The sequence below is a fragment of the Microtus ochrogaster genome, unplaced genomic scaffold (assembly GCF_000317375.1).
Source record: "Microtus ochrogaster isolate Prairie Vole_2 unplaced genomic scaffold, MicOch1.0 UNK35, whole genome shotgun sequence".
Taxonomy (NCBI): domain Eukaryota; kingdom Metazoa; phylum Chordata; class Mammalia; order Rodentia; family Cricetidae; genus Microtus; species Microtus ochrogaster.
The window spans coordinates 2,886,079-2,907,936 of NW_004949133.1; the positions used below are offsets into that span (position 1 = coordinate 2,886,079).

General features: G+C 49.8%; 1 protein-coding gene across 1 annotated transcript in view; it reads right to left on the bottom strand.

The window, feature by feature from the left end:
- Kcnj10 (potassium voltage-gated channel subfamily J member 10) overlaps window positions 1-21,858 on the bottom strand; it is a 33,744-nt gene extending 11,886 nt beyond the window's left edge. The window contains exon 1 of the mRNA XM_005368570.2: window positions 21,633-21,858. The gene's annotated coding sequence lies outside the window, so the exon portion shown is untranslated. The remainder of the gene's footprint in view (window positions 1-21,632) is intronic.

A 21,858-nucleotide genomic window follows, 5' to 3' on the forward strand; every position in this document is an offset into this window, starting at 1 on the left:
GTGGCTCACAACCATCTGTAATGAGATCTGGTGCCCTCTTCTGGCCAGCAGGCATACACATAGACAGAATATTGTATACATAATAAATAAGTAAATATATATATAAAGAAGTATCTCACTGTACGCCAACGAGAGACCAGACTGAGTCCAGCACCTGGGGCGTCCATGGCCTCTGTCTAACCCACTTTCCCCGCCTTACTTCCTACGGCTCCCCTTTGGGCATTCAAGCAAACAAATGCCTTGCTCTTGAAGCCCACTGTACTCATACAGGCTTTCTCGCCTTTGCCTGCCCTACTTCTGTCTTCCAGGCTACCTGAGCCTGGTTCAGACAGCTCCTGTTCCATAACACCTTCCCTGAAAACTACACCCTATTCCTGAGTTTCTGTATATATGTATCTATTGAGTGAAAACAAGTTTACTGAAGGAAACACCTAGGTCTATCTTGACTACTCATCTTATGATTTAGGTATCAAATATTCTCCCAGAAAAACTGACGTATTGAAGGCCTTGGTCCCCACTACAGCAGTGTTCTGAGGTAGAGATATGAATGGCCGGATCATCGAGTTCTAACTCATCAGTGGATTAATTGGAAGTTAGGAGGTGGGTCCTAGTTAGAAACAGGTCACTGGGCATGACCTGTAGGGATGTATCTTGCCCCCCAAACCTTCCTCTGGACTTCCTTGTTTCCCTGAAGTGAGCAGTTATCCTCCTCCTTAGCCTTCTACCATGGTGTTGCTGCCATGCCTCTGGCCTAAGAGCAACAGAGGTTACCACACAGACCAAAATGCCTCAAGCTACAATTCAACATTTCCTCCTTTAAATGTTTCTCTTGGCTACTTTGTCACAGCAGCCCGAAGCTGACTGACAGAGCTAAGCTACATGGTGCAGAGCGCGTGCTCAGGCAGTATTTTGTGAGTGGGTTGACGAATAGAGGGGAGCACGACCCTTTCTGGCTCTAGAGGGCAAGCTGAGACAGTGGTTCTCAACGTGTGGGTTCCATATCACCTATCCTGCACATCAGATATTTACATTACGTTTCATAACAGTAGCAAAAATCACAGTTATGAAGTAACATCAAAGTAATTTTATGCTTGCGGGGTCAGCACGTGAGGAACCATTAAAGGGTCACAACCTTAGGGAGGCCGAGAACCACTGCTCGAAGGGAAAGAAAAGATGCCCCCATCACTGAGGGGCTGAGGAAATATGGACTCTCTTGTTCTGTGCGGAATGAGTGGAACTCGACTCTGGCCTAGGGCCTTGGGGACCCTTTCCTCTTCCTGCCTTGTTTGTGTCTTCTTTTGATTTTTTTTTTTTTTGTGTGTGTGATTTTTCCCCCCTTACACACATGGAAACTCCAGACAACTAATTAGAATCACTAGCAAACATAAGAAAAAAGCTAAGTATTTCCATCTGAAACGGTGCACTGCTCACCACATGCAGGGTGAGTTTTGTTTTCATGCACTTGTATAATGAATTTCTTTTTAGTATCTCCTGGGTACCAGATTCTAAACAAGACATTGGAATTAAAGAGATGAATCAGATATAAAATAAGGTCCTTGAAGACCTTGGAGCCCAATAAGGGAATCGACCATAAAAGAGACGGGGACCAGTGATGTAGGGGCCAGTGTACATCAAGGGAAAGGTGACATCTAGCTCAAGGGATGAGGGCTGGGAAGTAACTAATACTGACCATCTATTGTGTGAGAGGAGTGGAACTGAGTGGCATGTTTTCAATTGTTGGTTAATATGATTTCCAGATCACCATAGCAAACGGTTATTATTGCTATTCAGACCAGGAGATGTAGATAGCAACCAGGACTTGAGCTTTTCCTGCTACATCCAAGTGTCTCTTTCGAAGAAGGGTACAAAGAGAAAGGTGACTGGGTCTAAAGGATGGGCAAACTGTGATTGGGGTTTTGTAGGAAGAACCCAAAGAAGCGCAGGCAATGAGAGGGGTGCAGTGGGACAGGTGTGTACAGCACTGGGGACATCGGAGTCAGAATAAGAAATCATTCTTTTGTTAAGTTTTGGGAGCACAGGGAAGAGATGAATGCAGGTACTCAGCTGGCTTTCTGCTTCCTGACTGTGGGCGTCATGTGACCTCCATAGCACCATGCCTGCCTGCCATAATGGGTTGAATTCCCTCTCAAACAAGAACCAAAACAAACCTCTCTCTCACTAACTCGTTTCTTGTCAGCTGTTTGGTCCCAACAAAAAGGTACACAACTAACACAGGCCGGCCAACAGAATCCATGGGTAGGTCGTCTTCAGAGAAGATGCATTTTAAATCAGTGACTAGACGTGTTCGTGCATTGCATGCTGGGGATGAAGTGAGATAGTTGTGCACAAGGATGAGGGTGATCCAGCCTGGGCAGAGTACAGTTCCATCTCCTGGGAATGCACTGGACTGGGAAGCAGGATATTGTGCATCTCAACTGTGCCAGAGACTCTCTGTGAACTTGGACAAGCTCTTAACCCCCTAGACCTCCGGATCTCTCATTGTGGAAGAAGGTTGTATCAGCTCCCCATTGCCCCAACTCTAGCACACATCTGTCTGCACCCAGAGACACCAATAGCCACGGGATTCCCCTCCTCATATGCTCCATGGATATTGATTATAAAGATCTTAGGAAAATAATATTTTAATGTTCTATAAGCAAAGCGCTGTGGAATAAAATGAAACATTTACAATACTTTAGACCAGACAGCACTAGCTCTCAAAGATGCTCAGTGTGTGGCAACTGCAGTTCATCTGTGGACACGTTCCTGTCCTCTGTCATTCAGAACACACCACAAGGTCAGTTTGGGGGTACGGTGCTAGAAGAAGGGAGAGGCCATTTTCTGTTTTAAAAACTCCCCATCTGGTGAGATGGTGGCACATGCCTATAATCCCAGTATTCCAGAGGCTGAGGCAGGAAAATGATGAATTTGAGACCAGCCTGGGCTATATAGAAGGAACATATCTCAAAAACAAGTAAAACAAAAATCTCGACATCTGGCTAACCTGGTCTGGTCCCATTTCTCCCACTGGAGAAAGGAAACAGCTCCTCAGCCTCCTCTCACGGCAGTATCATCTCTTCTTTGAATACCAATCCCACTTCAATCATGATCCTCAAGGCCTCCTGGAGGAGAGCGGCTGAGCCTGAAAAGAGGCCTTTCTGCTTCCAAGCGTTCTTAGTGAAAGAGGGGAAGAGAAGAGAAAAGAGAGGGGAAGAAGAGGAAGGGCAGCGAGAAAAGCTCTGAGGGTTATGTAAGTCCTGGAAGTTGGAAGAATGGACTTGGATGTAGGTCCTTTTAAAGCTTAGTGTCATTATTCATCAATCTCTCTCCTGTCCTTCCCCCAGTGAAAATAAACAAATAGAAAGGGAGCCAGATGCACACAAATCTCGAGGTGAGGAAAAAGGGGGCAGTGTGTGTGCGTGTGTGTGTGTGTGTGTGTGTGTGTGTGTGTGTGTGTGTGTCTGTCCAGGAGCCCGCCCTCCCTGCCGAGCCACTGTTGCCTCTGTTGCCCACCCTCGAGCCTCCTTTCCCCCTGGCCCTCCCATCCTTTAGCCCCGGCCTGACACCAAGGCCCTGGCCCAGGGAAGAATGGGCTTTTCTTTCCTTGTGTCAACGTTTGGAAAGTTCTCAGAGTTTGATCAGAAGGAAGGGTACAAGCCTTCAAAGCATTTCCTGGGAGTCCGTGACCTCCCCCTGGCCTTTCTGACCCCCCTCTGTGTTTTCCAGTCAAGAGTGGGAGGGACAAAGCGATGAGGCCATGTCAGATGTTCTCCTGTGTTTAGACACCACCGCTGCCTGTCAGTGTGGGCTGATCAGGACCACTGCCTTTCCTCCAGCTTGTTCCTCCCGACATGCCTTCTGACCCGTGTCAGGAAAGGAACCACATTCCTGCAGAGAACTCCAGAGGGTGGCATCTCAGAGAGCCCATTGTCCTGCAGGGGGGAGGATGACTCCATGGCACACTGCCTCCTTGGGTACCTGCCCTCTCAGACTCCCGCATCACCTCCATACTTCCTCCCTGACTTGTGGTCCAGCCATGGTATCTGCCCTTAGCTGTTGTCTGGGGCTACGGAACTGCACATCCTGAGCTCTTCAGTAAACTGGGCCTTTGTGAGGACTTGGCACTGTGTTGAGTTCAACTGAGGACAGAGCTGTACCACTGTCTCCTCATTAGCCTCCGCTTTAATGGTCCGGAGAGCCTCCAAACCCGGCCCCATGTGAGTCTTCACCTCAGAACATTTGCTTAGAGGTGTTAGCTCATCCTCCTTCGCCTTGATGGAAGAGCCAGAAAATTCAACTAATAGCGTGATTTAGCAGGAAACAATGGGTAGGAAACCCTCCCCCAATGTGCCCGCAGAGGCAGGATCTTATATAGTCCAGGCTATTATGAACTCATAGTGCAGCTACGGATGGCTCTTGCCTCTTTCTCCCAAATGCCAGGATTGCAGTTGCGCAGCATCGCACCCAGTTCGTGCCGTGTCTGGGGGCTGAAGCCAGGCCTCACGCATGCTAGGCAAGCACTCTGTCAACTAAGCTACTGTCCCAGCCTGTATTTTCTACCAGTAAGAGGAGACGCTGCGACAGTTCCCAAGGACACAGGGGGAAAGCTGAAGGCTACGCTGAGTTGGGAAAGAGGCATGCCTACAGATGGGTACAGAGAAAGAGGAGGCTACAAAACTACAGACCTCAAGCTTCCAGGTTAAGTGCCTTTTGCCTATGCTGCAGATTTAAGTCCTGGCCACCAGGGGGCAGGGCCCTTTAGTCCGGCAGGCTGCCTTCCTAGACTCTACCAACACACCAACCCACTCCTTTTACTATTAGGTTGAACTACATGCAGTCGCAAATTAAATATAAACAGATCACATATTATCAATATCGAATGGTTCAATAACCCTAGCAATTTAAGTAGCAGTAGCAACCACTTCTAGTGAGCAGAAGGTTGCCTTCAAGGAAGCACCTACACAAATTTAGAGCCATTTCATTCTGTCTGACGCCCCATTGGGCAGCGGCTAAGGCAGCCGGAAATTCTCTCCAAAGTCGGAGCCAACATTCCATCTGTTAAGTCTGAAGGTGTTTTCTCAGTTCTCAACCCTAGCAGTCTCTCATCAGCACTTGGGACTAACAGGTGGTCTGTTCCCCACGTGCTCTTTGTGTTTTGTTGTTTGCTTGCGTGTTTGTTGCTATTGCAGTGTGATGGAGACTCATGATTTTGTAGAGTTTCTAGGCTTTAAGATTCTGGGCAAGTCACTTGGGTTTCTGGGCTTCCATGTCCTTTATCTGTACACAGGGCCTGATGACATGGAGGTGACGGGCGAATTCTATGAGACCACACATGTATGAGCTCGGCCGGAGTTGTGGAGCGCTCAGAATGCAGTCTTTCTCTCGGACACCACGTCTCCTAGGTTCTCTCTGCCTCTATTTTTAGAAGTTTTTTTTTTTTCATTTATTTGTATGGGTGATATAGCAGCATGTGGAGATCAGAGGGCAGCTTGTAAGAGTCAGATCTCTCTTTCCACCATGTGGGTTCCAGGCATCAGCTCAGGTCACCAGGCTTGGCAGCAAGCTCCTTTACCCTCTGAGCCAGCCCACCTGCCCTCTGCTTACTTTTGCTCCATCTCTTTCAATGAGCTCTCTCTCCTCTGCCCCTTCATGTTGGCATTTCCCACGCACCCACCCCCAACTTGATTATCATTTCTAATAATGCTACCTGGCTGACTCCTCCGTGTCAGCCCTTCTAACTTGTATGTCCAAGTACTTACAGGTTCCTCTGTCTGGAACATCCCAATTTAAAATGCACAGACCCTTGTCCTCTCCTCAAGAATCTCCTGTGTGATTTCTTTTGTTCAGAGAATTATCATCCACTCAGCACCCAAGCTGGATATCTGGTCTCTCTCTTGCCCCTCAGTCCATTGGTCACCAGGTCTTATCCATTCTTCCTTTTCCCGAGTCTGCCCACCTTCTCTGAGGCTTCTGTGGTGCAGTATTAGAGTCTTTCACCTGAAATGATGCAATGACTTCCTGGTCCTCCTACCCTATGCCCTCACCCCCGTCCTTCAGATTCCAGAGTCCTACAGCCACCTCTGACCCATCGCTCAGCTCAGGCTTGTGATCATTCAGTGAATTTCTTGAGCTTTCATGACGTAACCACTTGACATGGTGCTAAGAATCCTTCGCCGCCACCTGACTCCAGCTCACCCTGGAAGTCTCTTCTTTGCCTCCTGCCCACACTCCTGTTTCCACCATGGAGAATGCTGCCTGTCATCATCATCATCCCCCTGCCTCCCATCCCTCATCCCCCTTGTCTCCTAGCCTTTGCTTCTACAGCTCTCTCCAGGGAATGCCCTCTCTGCCCCCAACTTCCTTCCGCATCCTTCTTCCATCTAAAATCTTCTCACCCTCATGGCCCTGTCCTGGTCCCAGTATTCTCTCTGCCATGGAGGCTGCTCCAGGCCCAGGTAGAAATATATAGACTTCCCCTGTGCTCCTGGGACATTTTGCCAGAGCTCTTTGAAGTCAGAGACTTCATCTCAGGCATATTTTTAAGATGAGACTGTCAAAATTCATCTAATTGTTTAGTATATACGGACTTAAATTTGATATCTGAGGATGGATTCTGGGCTATAGATATCAACTATACAGCCTGAATGAGCCATCTTCACACGCAGATGAACACACACCCACAGAGATATCACTGATTCATAAAAGTACATTTTTTGAGCCTCAGAATCCTCTTAACATAGTCATACAGAAAACCCCTTTCGGGCTGGAGAGATGGCTCAGAGGTTAAGAGCACTTCCTGCTCTTCCAAAGGTCCTGAGTTCAATTCCCAGCAACCACATGGTGGCTCACAACCATCTGTAATGGGGTCTGGTGCCCTCTTCTGGCCTGCAGGCATACACACAGACAGAATATTGTATACATAATAAATAAATAAGGTTTAAAAAAAAAAAAGAAAACCCCTTTCAAACAGAGTTAACCTAACAAATTGAACCTATTTTTATCCTGGCGTCTCCATGTCACAGCCCGGTTTTCTTTCTGTTCTCCACTGCCACTGTTTGCCATTCTGGTCTTTGTCAGTTACTGGTTATGGGAACCTCAGTCAATCCCTTAATCCCTCTAGGGCTCAGTTTCCTCGCCTAAGGAGGCAATAAACTTTGATTATGTGCTCAGGATTACATGAGATAAAGAAAATACGTGAAATCTGTTAGGCCCTTATGCAAATAAAGATATCATTATTATCGTACTTTGCAGAGAAGTAAAGATTCCCCTGAATTAACGACACTAAGACTCGGAAAGGTGAGGTGACTTGCTGACATTTACTTAATAGCAAGCCAGAAGCTCTCTCCAGGTCTCACAGGGCTTTTGCTCATATTGCTTCTCCGTACTCCAGAGGGCTTGATGCTGCTCAAGCTGAACCAAGGCCTTATTACTGCTTTCCCTAGGGCAATTGCGATTGGTGGGATAGGATTTACCATAGCCTCAGAACTGGAGGGGCTTCTGATTCCCTAGTCTATCTCAGCCCCCCTTATTACTGATGGGGCTTCGTGCAGAACCTCCTCAGCCTGCCAAGAGCCCGAGAAAGTGTGCAGCAAGGAATCTGAGTTCCTCAATGACTGCTCTCTGGCCCCTCACCCACTTCCAAACTTAGGGGGTCCAGGAAGCTGGCAGGCTCTTCCAGGCTTAGGATGTCCAGGCCCTCAGAACACCATATTCTGGCACCTGATCTGGCACCAGCATTTAGGACACTAGAGAGGCCTTCAGCTGACAGGACTTATTCCTTGGGAGTCCTGGGAACCTACTCACAATTTCCACCTAGAAAAGAGAAAGAGCCATGCCTTTAATCTGGAGTCAGAGGCAGGCAGATCTCTGTGAGTTCGAGGCCAGCTTGGTCTATAAAGTACCAGGACAGCCAGAGCTACATAGTAGACCCTGTCTCAAAAAGAGAGAGGGAAGACAGAAAAGACCCCTGCTGAAGGTCTCTTCTCTATGCATTTGTGAACCTGTCATCCTCAGGTTACATCATATAGAGAAGAGGGAGAACTTGACCTGGTTGACGGAGGGCCCAAGAGGCAAAAGGAGAGGCAGAAGAGCCACTGTCTGGTGGAGAGGCACCCAGGACAGCTCCCCATGGGACTGTATCGTTGATCCCCTTGCACTAAGAGATAGTCACCTCCATCTTCCCCAAATGAGAAACTCTTCTGAGCTGATTCTTTTTTTAAAAAAAAAAAATGTTTATTTTTAGGTTATATGTTTTGTTTGTATATATGTGTGTGCCTCGGATTCCCGGGAACTGGAATTAGAGACAACTGTTATTTGCCATGTGGAGATGGGGGGAATTGAAACAGACAGGGCTCTTAACTACTGAACCATTTCTCCAGCCCCTGAACTGACTCTTAATCTGTATTTGCTGTGGTTGTTCATTTTTGTCTCTTTCCCGGTGCCTGGTATTTATACGTGAAGGAGCCCATCTAGGAGTAATGAGATGGCTCAGTGGGTGGAGGTGCTGTGAGTTTGGCCTCTGGAACCCACACTCTGGAAGGAGAGAGCCGACTCCCATGGGTTGTCATCTGCCCTCCCTGCACACACACACATGTACAGATGATTAGTATTACTCCATGTATTACTCCCCCCACCCCAGGCTGCTCTTGCAGTGTATATATCAGCTTTATCCCAGCACATCCTCCCTCTTAGGCTCCTAGAGAATCTCTGGGTGCTTGGGGGACATGGACTCAGTCCCCCCTCAGCCTTTACTCCGGACAGGGAAGCTGTGCTCTATCTAGTGTTCTGGTCCTTGTTGCAATTCATCCTTAACCTCCACTCCTAAGAATTACCCCTGCCCCCAGGCAGAGTGGAGGTGGGCATGTGGAGAAACCGAGGCTGCCCGCAGACGGTACTATGCTTATCAGGGGGGCCTTAATGCCAGAAATCCATTTTTCTGTAGGAAGTAGATAATTCTTTCATGGTAGGAGAGAGAGGAACAATGCCAGGCCCTGACCTAAAACTGCTGACGCTTTATCGTAGATCAGGAGGTCCTCCAGGCAGATCCAGCGCCCCCAGGACAGTGTGACCAAAGCAAGAAGAGAGTCTTGAGAGAAAAGGAGAGAGACAAGGAAGGAAGGGTTGAGAAGAAGCCGAGGGGCCTGTCTCTAAAGCTCAGGTGGGACAACATCCCTTACAGCCTGACCTTTGCTAACGTCCCAAGCATCAATATTCTCTACCTTTCATCCACTCCTCACACATATGCTCGTCCAGCAGCCGTGCCAAGCATCTCTTGCTTCTGAAACATACACCTATGAACAGTTTTTTGTTGTCATTGTTGTTTTGTTTTGTTGGGCTTTTTTTTTTTTTCAAAACGGAGACTCTTCGGATACGACTTTGCTGTCTCATTTCTTCATTTGTTTCTCTCCATCAGAATTCGTCTTGGATGTCACTTTCTCTGAAAACCTTTCAGAAGGTCTCCAGCTCTTGTGGGGGTTGCACGCTCATCTGTGTTCCCACAGTATCACCGACAGTCCCATCCCAACCCTTCCCACACACTAGGATTTTGCTGATTGTTCCATGTGATGTGATGCACAGACCAGCCCTCCCAGGCAGCTGGTGATAGCGCTGCCTTCATGTTAACGGCACAGAAACACTTCAGAGAGTCAGCTGGCTTGCTCATGCTCAAGAAAGCTGCTAGGAAGGGTGGCATCACCAGCAGAACCCAGCCTGTGCTTTTCATCTTGCCCTGGGTCACAGGATGTTGGTGCTAGGAGGCCTCCACGTACATCCCGTTCAGTCCCTCAATGTACTGAAAAAAAGGAGCCACGGCTTAGAAAAGACGAGCAATGTCCCCGAGATCACACAGCTTGCCAATGGCACACCTGACTTTACATCCGCATCAAAACAGTAGCCCTGGCCTTCATCCCGTCTTCTTTCTTCCTACAAGATCTGACCCTGGGGTCCTCTTGGTTGGCACTTGAAGTACTATCCAGGGAGCTTGTAAAAATGGACAGAGAGTTTCTCAGAGACATTTAGAAATCCCACTACCCACAGGGGCTCTGAAAGTCATTTGAACAGTTGCTTAGGCCACCCAGACTTTCTCGCTCTTCTTCCTCCTCCTGTGCCTAGTAACACCTCGCACACCAAGAAATACTTCTTTTAAGGAAAACATTACCTGCTGTTCTTAAGCAATTTATTTATTTCTTTTTCTTTCTTTCTTTCTTTTTTCTTTCTTTCTTTTTTTTTGAAAGGGGGTGTCTCTGTGTAGCTCTGGCTACCCTGGAACTTGTTCTAGACCAGGCTGACCTCGAACTCACAGAAATCCACCTGCCTCTGCCTCCTGAGTGCTGGGACTAAAGGAGTGCACCTCCCGCACCACCACCCGGCAAGCAATTTATTCTTATTTGCATCCTTGATGGCGATGGAGAGCCATGGATGCCCTACCTATGACTCATGCTCAGGGAATGGCGCCCCCTCCTGGACAGGTCCTCTCAGCTCCATCGTCTCCTCGAGGCGACTGTGCCATATATGCAGATATGCAGAAAGCAGCCTCTGACTCACAGTGAAGTCCCAGGAGGTCAACCTTTACCCCAAAGGCAGTCTCTCTACTTCTCCCTAACTCTTCCCCTAGTTTCTTTAATCCTCACTCCACTTGAGAAGAATGGGGTTGGGGTGAGGGTGGCATGCAGACTCCGAATCGATACAGCGCTACATTCAGAGGAGGGTGTCCCATTGTGTCATTGCTCCCACACACACACACACACACACACACACACACACACACAACTAATTGCTCTAATACAGCAGGAGAGCTTGTGGGTAGGTTTCCTTCACCAAAATGAGACATGTAGAGGCAGAAGAACATGAGTAGAAATGATGGATGAGGTACAGAGAGACCGGTGGGTAAGGAGATTTAGGCTGAATCCAGTGGCCGGAGAGACCCAGTGAGCCTCTGAAGTCAGCTCAGCCCGAAATCCCAGGAGTGCCAGAGGACCTTCCTTTCTACTTCACAGTCTACTCCTAGAGAGATGGCTCAGATCAGAATGCTAGCCGAGGCACAGACACCCAGCACAGTTGGGAAGGGCAGAGCTGGACACCACAGAGACTTGCATTCAGCAGTGGTCTCTAGCTCTAAACCCAGCTGTGAAACGGGGGGGGGGGGGATGGAGGGAGTAATCACTCCTGCTCTACAGAGTCACTAGCAGGAGTGGGGCTAATGGCAGTGGAGGAAGTGAAAAGAGGTAGGTTCACCCTGCTCAAAGTGACCTTTTGAATCCCTTTCTATAGCCAGAAGCCTGGCGACAGTCCCTCTACCTGCTATTTCTCTGCTCCCAACTGTTACCGTGCCCACAACTTCTTTCGGAGAACCGTGAGTAAAGACAGTTACGGTAAAATTCCATAGGAGCAGGGGACAGTCTGAGCAGAGCCAGAAACTCCCAGTACAAAAAAAAAAAAAAAAAAAAACAATAAAATAGAGGCAAGGGACCAGGGACCAGCCCCCTGTCTTGTCACCAGTTGCCTGGGCACCTCATCTCACTGTCCCCGTCTTGCTGGGACAATAATTTTCCTGTTTCCCTTTCAGGGCCATGAGGGCTTGGGATGTGGGGAGTGTGCTGGGGAAATGCACCAGGTCAGGATATGTTAGCTGTCCACACGCATATATAATGTATGCTTGATTCAGTGCCAGGATGGGGGCCCTGGCCCACTGACCTCCTCCACTGCCAGGGTAGAAGTAGGAAAGTTTTACTCAAAGTTTGGTGGAGGCCGTGTCCGTGGTTAACGTATAAGCAGGTAAAGTCTGGGGCAGCAGGACATTCCCGGCCCCAGGGCCACATTCTTGAGGTCACAACAAGTGCAAACTTGTTAAAACCTGTGTCAGATCAGCAGAGGGCAGCGAGGGGTGGGGAGGGGGATGGTGCTGACGTACCAGTAGCTGCTGGAGGGGGTGGGAGGGAGGAAAGGAGTGGTGTGGGGAGAGGAGAGGAAGTGTGCACATGAATAGGCTGATGGAAGGTGGTGCGGACGTGTGGCCTGTGAGCCCAGCTCTGCATGTCGTATCTGGGCACATCTGCTTGGGTGTGGGTTTGGAGTGGGTGTGGGGCCACATAGATGAGTGTGTGCCTGTGTGTCTCTGCATATATGAGCCGTGTGTCCATGAGCTGGGATAAAGAAGGGACTGGGCAGTCTCTGGTCCAGGCTGGGCATCTAGGAGGCATGGGCAGGCTGTGTGAACCCCTGTTCTGTCATGGGCCTCATAGACCTGCATTCCAACTCCCTCCACAGACCACCCCCACCCCTGTGGTCCAAGCTTTGCCCTTCACAGTCAGCCCTGTCAAATGCCCATCTCCCCAGCCTGCCCAAGGGGGGGGGGGTGTCGTACTGCCCACATACTCTCCCCCCCCAACCCTGGGTCCACTCCTCCATGCTCTCTGGGTTCTCTGGACACTGGGGCGGGTGAGGGGTGGTGGGGGGAGGCTCTGAAAGCAGGTGACTGTTTGGGGGAACTTGGGGACAGAGCCCCCATTGTGCCCGCCCCAGAGCCGCCTCAATGGAGCTCTCTGACACAAAGGGGCTTTGACAATGGACCGGACATTAGTATGCAGAACCAGCCCCTCAGCCCTCTCACTGTCCCACAGCCCAGGGGCGGGAGCTGGGGGGCTGCTGGCAGTGGGAGACAGGGTGGGGCACAGCTGAGGAGACATTAGCCCTAGCCGCTCCCCTGGGGTCACTGACCAAGAGCCAGGGGAAGGAGATTCCACTAGGGCCTCCAAACCTGCCACTGACCAAAGAGGACAGACTAAACAGAGAAGTCCTTGGGGACAAGAGTCAGGAGAGGGGCTATGGATGGGCAGCCTGAGTTCACCCACCCCTTACTTCCGCTTTACTATGTAGTCAAAGGAATTTGGTGGGTGGGATTGTGAACACCAGCGTGAGAGAACAAGATCCCAAACCAAAGCTCAGAGTCACAGCTGGTGGAGGCCCTGTGCCAGAATGACCAGCCTTCAGGAATAGAGGCTTCTGGACCTCTGAGATTCAGGATTCAGGGGTCTCTGGTCTTCTGCTTCCTTGACTGCTGCCCTCTTATTCCGCATGGGTAGGTAGGTAGCTGGGTGTGTGGGGCCTGGAGGTTGATGTCATGTGTCTTCTGCTATAGCTTTATTTTTTGAGACAAGGTCTCTCACTGAACCTAACTGGAGCTTGCTATCTCAGGCAGGCTGACTGGCCAGCAAATCTTAGGGAGCTCCCTGTCTCCACCAATGCCCGCAACACCCAAATCTTAAAAGGGTGATGGAGATCTGAACTCTGACCCTCATACACAGCAAGCACTTTTTCCTGTTGAGCCGTCTCCCCAGTCCAGTGCTACCCTCTCACAGAATCTCTGCCGGGGCAGCTGTGGGGACAGAGAAGGCAAGTATGGTGACTAAGAACAAGGACCACTGCCCTTTGGGCTCTTCCAGGGAGGCCGGTGTGAAGCCATGAAGTAATATCAGCTGTCCAACTAAAGGGAATCAACCACGTGCCTAGCGAGCTAGGCTGCTCTTCCCAAGGGTGTGCACCAGTTCCCAGTTCAAGCCCACCCCCAGCACATACCAGCTAGATCTGGGACAGGGTGCCAGGCAAGGGCTCTGAGGCCTGGGTTGATGGGAGCTCTGAAGAAGAGGGTAAGAACCTGCTGAGAGAATACAGGCAGCATGCAAGAGAAAGGCCACCACCTGAGCCGTTGTATAACTTAATCAGATTTCCTCTGGCCTGGACCAGTAAGGTCCGAGAGTGGGTAGGGAGTACTTGAGAAAGAGAGAGAAAGGTGTGAGAACTCAAGAACAATGGCAATGGGTTTTTGATCCTACTGCACATACTGGCTTTGGGGGAGCCTAGGCAGTTTGGATGCTCAACTTCCTAAACCTGGATGGAGGTGGGCGGTCCTTGGACTTCCCACAGGTCAGGGAACCCTGATTGCTCTTCGAGCTGATGAGGGAGAGGGACTTGATGGGGGAGGGGGAGGAAAGTGGGAGGCGGTGGCGGGGAGGAGGCAGAAATCCTTAATGAATAAATAAATTAAAAAAAAAAAGAAAGGGAGAGAAAAAAAATTCAAGCTTAAGAATGTCTTCCCAGCTTCTTTCTTCTTAGTTGATACTAAAAAGTCCTCCCTCCTATATTCTTTTTATTTTATTTTATTGATTTTTTGAGACAGGGTTTCTCTGTGTAGCTTTAGAGCCTGTCCTGGCACTTGCTCTGTAGAGCAGGCTGGCCTTGAACTCACAGAGATCCACCTGCCCCTACCACCTGAGTGCTGGGATTAAAGGCGTGCGCCACCACTGCCCGGCCTCTCTCCTGTAGTCTACGTCTGGCTACTTCTCCTGAGATTACTAAGGAGTGGGGGTGAGGTAGGGAGTAAAACCTGTTTCCTTCTCACTTTGAAAACGAACCCCTAACTCATAGCATGTTAGAGAGAACGCAAGGCTAGGCCTAAATCAGATTCCTGGTTCAAAACCAGACAACCCAACTTTCCCTGCAACCTTGTGTGAGACACTTGCTCTCTGAGCCAAGAGATGCCCTCTGTACCACGGGAAAAAAAAAGACTTTCTGGCCCTTCATCTGCTAGGTGGTGAGCTCAGAGACATGACACAGGAACACAGCAGCTCCCGGCAACAAGGACCGTGCTAAGCACTTCTCTAATACTGTGTCACCCTCTGCACCCTAAACAACAGGTGCTTACTTACTTATTTTTATAGTAGGAAATGAACCTAGGGTCTCATACATGCTTAGCAAGGACTCTGCCAGTAAGCTATATCCTATATCTCAGCCCTTACTTTCTCTTTTTCTTTTGAGACAAGGTCTCACCAAGTTGGTCAGACTGACTCACTGTGTAGGCCAGATGGATCTTGAACTTGTGATCTTCCTACCAACTTCCTGGATGCTGGGTTTGCTTTTTGTTGTTTTTTTGTGTTGTTGTTGTTGTTGGTTGGTTGCTTGCTTTTGTTTTGTTTTTTGTTTTTTTAAAACAGGGTTTCTCTGTGGCTTTGGTTCCTGTCCTAGAACTAGCTCTTGTAGACCAGGCTGGTCTCGAACTCACAGAGATCCGCCTGCCTCTGCCTCCCGAGTGCTGGGATTAAAGGTGTGCACCACCATCGCCCGGCAGCAGATGCCTTTAAAAGGCTCCATTTTACAGAGGAGAAAATACAAGCAAGGGTGTTAAGCATTTGCCCAAGGTCACACAGCTAGTGGATAGAGGAGTTAAGAGTCAACCTCAAACAAGCAGCAACTCCCAGAGCCCAGAGGGGTTAACCACTGCTCCATCCTGTCTGCCCTGAGGGAACAGTGAGAAAGCACTGCTGAGGGACACAAGCCAAGATACTCATCATTATCAGTGTCCCCTGCAGTTCCTCAAACTGGGAGTTCTCAAGAGGGAGCTCACGGACCCGAAGGGATCCCGAAGGTGCTTCTAGAGGCTTTCGGAGGTCAAACCTCTGCTTGCCATAATGCTAATACTGCATGATTTATTCTTCCAGTTTCATTACTTCACGGGTGATGAGTGCAGTTTCCCAGGGGTGAGTAGCATGTGATATTGCAACATATTAAATGCAGAAGCAAATACAAGGAACCAACTAATTTTTCCTGAGCTAGGCATTAAAAAGATTTGTGTGAATAAAAGGCAGGTCACTCTTGCTAGACCTTTGTTTTATAAAACATAGCTACTTTTATTTAAGCCCTTCCTTCAACGGGCAACAGGGTTATCATTGCTTCTAAATTAATTATGGTCTTAGGTCTCCTCAGCATTCATTTCTAACACGCTAAATATCAATAGATACCACCCATGCAAAACAAATGCTCTTTGGAGTCCTTGGAAAATTTCAAATGTAAAGGGGTGCTGAGAGAGAGAGAGAGAGAGAGAGAGAGAGCGTCAGACACTCACCTTCACCTTGTATAAGCTTCCCATGTATCTTTTTTTAATTATGGGATCAGCTAGGGTTTAGTCATGGGGTAAGGTATGTAGCTGGATCTCGGGGTTATGACTGGAAGAGAAAAAGAGCTAAGGGGTCTACTCTAGGGAGAATGTAACATTAAGGGCCAGGCCGACCCATCCTCCCTTGACTGGTGTCCCCATATCTCTCACCTTGCACATCCCTGCTCAGAAGTATGGACAAGACAATGGGACTGTCCCAGACTGGACCCTGATCTCTAGCCCTGTTGCAACCCCAGACACCAGCTGACAAGTTCAGCCTCAGGCTGGAGTCAGACCTCCCTCTGAGGGACTTGGGGTACAAGAAACTGGAATCCAAGCACACATGGCTTTTAGTTTTAGGATGAAGCTGTTCCCAGCAGATGAAATGGCTGGTCAATGAGGAGTCATCCTTGAAGCTCCCTAGAGAGCTGGGTAATGGGGTCTCACACACATGATACTGGAGATCCCCACTTAAGCCTCTAAAGGCAGGGTACTCCTCCCAAATGCTCTGTGTTGAGTAAACACAAAGCCCTGCCAAGATTCAAGGTAAACAGAGTCCTTTTGCATCCCTGGGACCAAAAAAGAGAAGTCTCGTCTTTGCTTCAGGAGGTCCTCAGTATGACAGGGACATAGGCTTGTCCTAGAGGAACGCATTAGCGGTAAGAAAGATGGACTATCCCTCTAACATTTGCCATGTATGAGAAAATCAAAGATGAAAAGATAAAACGAGGTGGTTGAACACAAAGAGAAAAAAAAAGAGTATGGTAATTTTCAGGCAGGTGAAACTTGGAATGGCTTGTGATATCCAAGAGTGGGTGGAAGGGCGTACTTGGGGACTAACTGTCAGGGTCAGACCCTGGAAAACACAAGAGATGGGGTTCCGGAGGGGAGGCGGAAAAGGCAGAAAGTTGTGTGAAGACTGTGACCGGAAATGTCCGCCTAGTGCTAACAGGAATGTCTAGGCATGGAAGGGACAAGATAAAAACTATTGCTCCGTGGTGACATTACCAAACATGGAGCAGCGGAGGGAAGGAATCAAGGAGAGAGGCCAGAGTCAGGAAAGTCGTGATGGAGGCTATCATCAGTAACTAAGCTGACATGATTGACAGGCTGATCAGGGGACAGGGGCAGAGGACACCCAAGCCATCTGAGAAGGAAGAGGCGCTAAGAGAAGAGACCAAGAGACAGGGGGCAGGCTAATGCAGCTCAGTTGGTAGGGTGCTTACCTAGCGTGTACAAACCCAGCACCACACCAAACCAGGCCTGGAGGGAGGTGTGGTGACACAGACTATAATCTCAGGGGTAGCGACAGGAGGATCAAAAGTTCAAGGTCATCCTTGAATACACAGCAAGCTTCATAAGACCTCCCCCACCCAACACACACCCACAAAGTTCGGAGGAGACGGCTCAATAAATAAAGAGCTTACTACGCAAGCATTAGTACCTGAGTTTGCATACCCAGCAGCCCCATAAAAACCAGGCACTGGGAACGTGCCTATAATCCCAGGACTAGGGGGAACAGAAAGATCTTTGGGGCTTGCTGTCAGTCAGTGTGGCCGAATTGGTCAACTCCAGGCTCAATGAGAGATCCAATCATAAATACAAGATAGACAAAGATTGAGGAAGACACTCAACAGCAACCTCTGTCCTCTACGCTCCTGCAAATATATATACACCCACATCCACACACAAAAACATACATGCACCATACAGAAGAGGGAGGAGACCCATGCAGGAGGGGAGCAACACATGAAGATAGGTAGAGACACCTCGGATGTGGGGGTAGAAACGTGTATCTTCGGCTAAACAGCAGAGGTTGCTAGGGATGGTTATCTGGGGAAGGGGTGGGTGCTTGACAGATCACAGTTATTGAGTCTGATTTGAAGACAGGACATCTGTTTGGCACAAATGTCATGGGAAGAATGGGCTGCGGTATGAAGGTCCTGCTTCTGGTAACAGCCAGTCTGTTGGCATGAAACTGAAATCCCGTGTTTAACTTCTCAATAACTCTGCCTTCCCAGACCTAGGACAAATGCTCAGAAAACCACTATAGAGGGCTGGGACCAGTCCCAGGAGCCAGTCAAGAGCAGAGTAGGAAGAGTAGAGAAGAGCGGAGTAGGAGAGCCCAGAGAAAGCTAATAGCCGCCACACCTTTCATGCTACCCACCTTCTAAATCCTTTGCAAATATTGACTCTTGAAACCCTCACAACTATTATTAGCCCCGATGAAAGCATGAAGAAAGCTGTGTGGCTACTAACTGGTAAAACCAGGACTTAAGCCCAGTAAGGGGGACTCCAAGGCAAGGCTCTGAGTCACTGTGTGTGTGATCTCTCAGAATGAAGAGGTGGCAAGTTAGGGTCACACTGCCATTCATGGGAAGCCTCTTGAAAGTTATTACATAGCCCCTATATTTCAGAACTTCACAGCTCCTTTCGGGAGCCTTAATGGTGGGCTTTTTTTGTCTGGGTTATTTTCTTTTTTATATTATTTATCATGGTGGGGAAGGAGTATCACGTGTGTACCTGAGTGCCTGCAACCCATGTGTATGGGTGACCAGAAGAGGGTGTCAGATCCTGTGGAATTGAAGTTACAGATGGCTTTGAGCTGCCACGTGGATGCTGGAACTGAACTCAGGTCCTCTGCAAGAGCAGCAAGTGCTCCTAACCACTGAGCCATCTCTCCAGCCCCTGAAGCTATTTTTTTTAACCTCCAGAAATATGTCTCCTTTTCCTTCCTAGCCATCATTTGAAATGTCTTTCTTTTTATGGGGCGTCTTCTCGACTGGTGTCTAATCTCTCCCTGGGTTTTCTGCTGCTGGAAGAATGCAGAAGCGCCATGTATTAATACCAACTCATCCGGAGTTCCCACTTTTCCAGGCTTCTTCTGCAGACCACACAGCTTAGGTCCGACTTCGCTCCCACATCTCTCTCCAAAGACAGCCCCTCCCTTCCCCACCACCTCAAATCCAAGCTCCAGGCTGGCAGACACCCACAGGAGAGTTGCTCCCACAATCCTTTTCTCTTTGTCCTTTCAAGGTTCTGATGGGGGGGAGGAAGAGTGGAGAGGGGCCACCCAGGACGTACTCTCTCTATGAAGAATGGTGACAACATGGACACTAGTCTCTGATGAGGGAAAAAAAAAAAGCCCTTGGCCTCAGACTGAGGTGATGAGGTGAATGCAAAAACTCCCCATTCTCAGGAGTGGCTTCAGGCAACTGCCCTTCACTCTGCGCTAAGACATTTGCACAGAGTCCAAAACTCCCCTCTCTGGCCAGTCTTCTGCAGTTTAATCTCAACGGGGTGCCTCATGTTATCCCTTCTCTCTGCCCTTTCCCCGGCCTCACTACTGTCCTGGACAACTTGGCCTCAGTCTGGACAGTAGCACTGACCAGTCAGGCAAGAGAAGAATCTAGGCCGGGGAAGGGAGGGAGAGTGGAGTTCCTTTTTTCCCCTCTTCTTTTTTTTTTTCTTCCGTCCTAAATAACTTTTCTCAGGAAAATTTAGGACTCCCGTCTCTTTCCCTCATCACCTTGTGTCCTTTTCCCTGCTCACCAGTACTTTCCGCCTCAACCACCTGTCTTTGCATCCTGTGTGTACAAACCCAACCTAGGAGGCCAAGAAGCCTCCCTTATGGAAATGGGCCTTGCGACACAACTCACCCACCAGAGCTTTTAAAAACTTCACCCCGCCAGTTCCAAAACAACTGAAAAGACCTGCATATGAACCCACCCGGATCTGAACATCCCAGCCTCCTCGGTCCCTAGGGGAAAGAGGGGGAGGAAGGTCCCTGGGTCTTCTGCCAGTCACTTCCCTTCTAGCCCAAGCCAACAAAGCTGGAGTGTATGTGAGCTCATGCAGAGTGCAGGCTGGAGCCACAGAGTGAACTTGGGAAATACCAGCTTATCCCCACATAAACGCGAGCCTCCCCCCCCCAAAGATATATTGGGTACATGTTGGAGAGATGTTATCCCTCCACAGGGTAAGGGAGAGAAGTAGGGTTCTGCATTAGAGCTATACAGGGAATGGGACCATACCCCCCCACCCCAACCTCCTCCCAGTCAGTGGAGTCATTGCCATTTGATATCCACTGAGACAACTTGGCTGCTCTGGGCTCGGGATGGGGGCTGGGGGGATGGCTCAGAAAACAGCAGTTCCTTTCAGGACCCAGGTTGGCAAGGGCTTTGGGAGGCTGGACTGGCCCAGATCACCCCCCAACTCCCCCTCCTTTCCTCCCTCCCTTGCCACCACCACCAAAGGCTGGGCGGGTGGGTGGAGAGATTGGCACTGCCTGGGTCAAGCCTACTGCCTCTGCCGTCCAACCCTGGACCCTTAGCTGGCATGATGCCGCCTCTCCCCCTTTTCCCCTTTTCCTCCTTCCTGAAGAACCAGCCATGAGCCAGGACACCTAGTTCCTTCTAGACTTGGTGCCTATACCCACCCAGTCTGTACCCTTGGGGAACTGACAAGCCCTACCCTTTGGCAGAGGATGGAATCGCCATCATTCCAGGAACATATTCAAAACTCCTTGGAGATCAGGGAGAAGTGTTCACGACGAAACTCAATTGAGCTCATGGCAACAGCGGACTCAGAGCACTAGCATCTCAATCCCTTCTACATAAGCCCAAACGGGAGGCTCCCAAATCTTCCTTCCCCAGCTCCTGCCCTCTCGGACTACACAAAGCAGTCTGTCCCATAGAGAGAGAAAAAAAAAATTCAAACACCACAGCAAGGGCAGTCTGACCAGAAATCTCGTCAGAATGTGTATGATAAGCAACCTAATCAGGCTTTAAGCTTGCCTTCCCTTTGGGTCCAACTCTGACTTTGTTTCTTCACACCCTCACCTCTTGGCCATCCTCAACTCCCCAGGGCACTTCAGTTACTGGGATGAAATCCCAAGATACCAGAAAGCTCTACCCGCACTGCTCCCTTTGCCCCCCCCCCCAATTTGTCCTTCTAATCTTCCTGGGCCTCAGCTCTCCTCCCTAGAATGAGTTCTTTCCTAACACGGGTGCCCTTGATTAGTCCCCGTTGGAGGAGACAGAATGGGAGAAGGGACACTCTGGAGGGTGAATTCATAGGCCCTAACCTACCCTCTGACTCCTTCCGGAATTCTCCTGGTGAAGCAATTTGAGGGGTGTCGGTAGCGAGGGCTAATCTTGAGGTGGGAACCAAGTTGGAAAGGAAGGGAGAGAAAAGGGAAAGGGGAGAGAGGAGGGTGCCCGGTACAGCAGGCTGTGTCTTCTAATCTAATGTTTGTTTTTCTCCCATGTGTAAAGTGGTGGTCAGAACATGGTCCGTGAGTGTCGCCGGGAGGGCTGGGAGCAGGAGTAACCTGTCGCTACTGGGTGCAGGAGCAGTGTCTGTACGACTGTGTGGTGGGTGGAGGTTTATGTGTCGTAATTATTCCAGTAACCAGAGGAGTCCCATGCAACTGCAGGTATGCCGAGTGAGGCGGGGTCATCACGGAAGCCCCCTTCTCAGACGGAAGGCCTGAGGTGGCTAGCCTAAGTAAAGTACGCTTGGTGAGGGACCCTTCCCAGGAAAGTCCACTTGGGACGGCCAAGGCAGAAGGAGGGAGTACTTCGGATTGTACCGCTGAGGCCAGGCAACCTTGGTAGGGACCGAAGGGCTGGGGACCCCGATGTCTCTAAGTGGACAGGTCCTCGGCCAGGGCGGCAGCACTCTTTCATCAGGGCCAGAGTCTTACCTTGGCTCGCAGGTGGAGTGGCTGCACGGATGGACCGCCGGGCAGCGGGACGAACAGACGGGGCGGGCAGGAGTGACGAGCGGAGCTGCGCGACGGGCAGGACCAAGACTCTTAAACCCGGAGCTGGGATCAGATAAGGGCTTGTCCGGGGGCCGGGGCCGGGGTCGGGCCGGCCGGGGGCAGAGTTGGGCCGGGCCGGGCCGCCCCCTCCCTCTGCAGCGCGGGA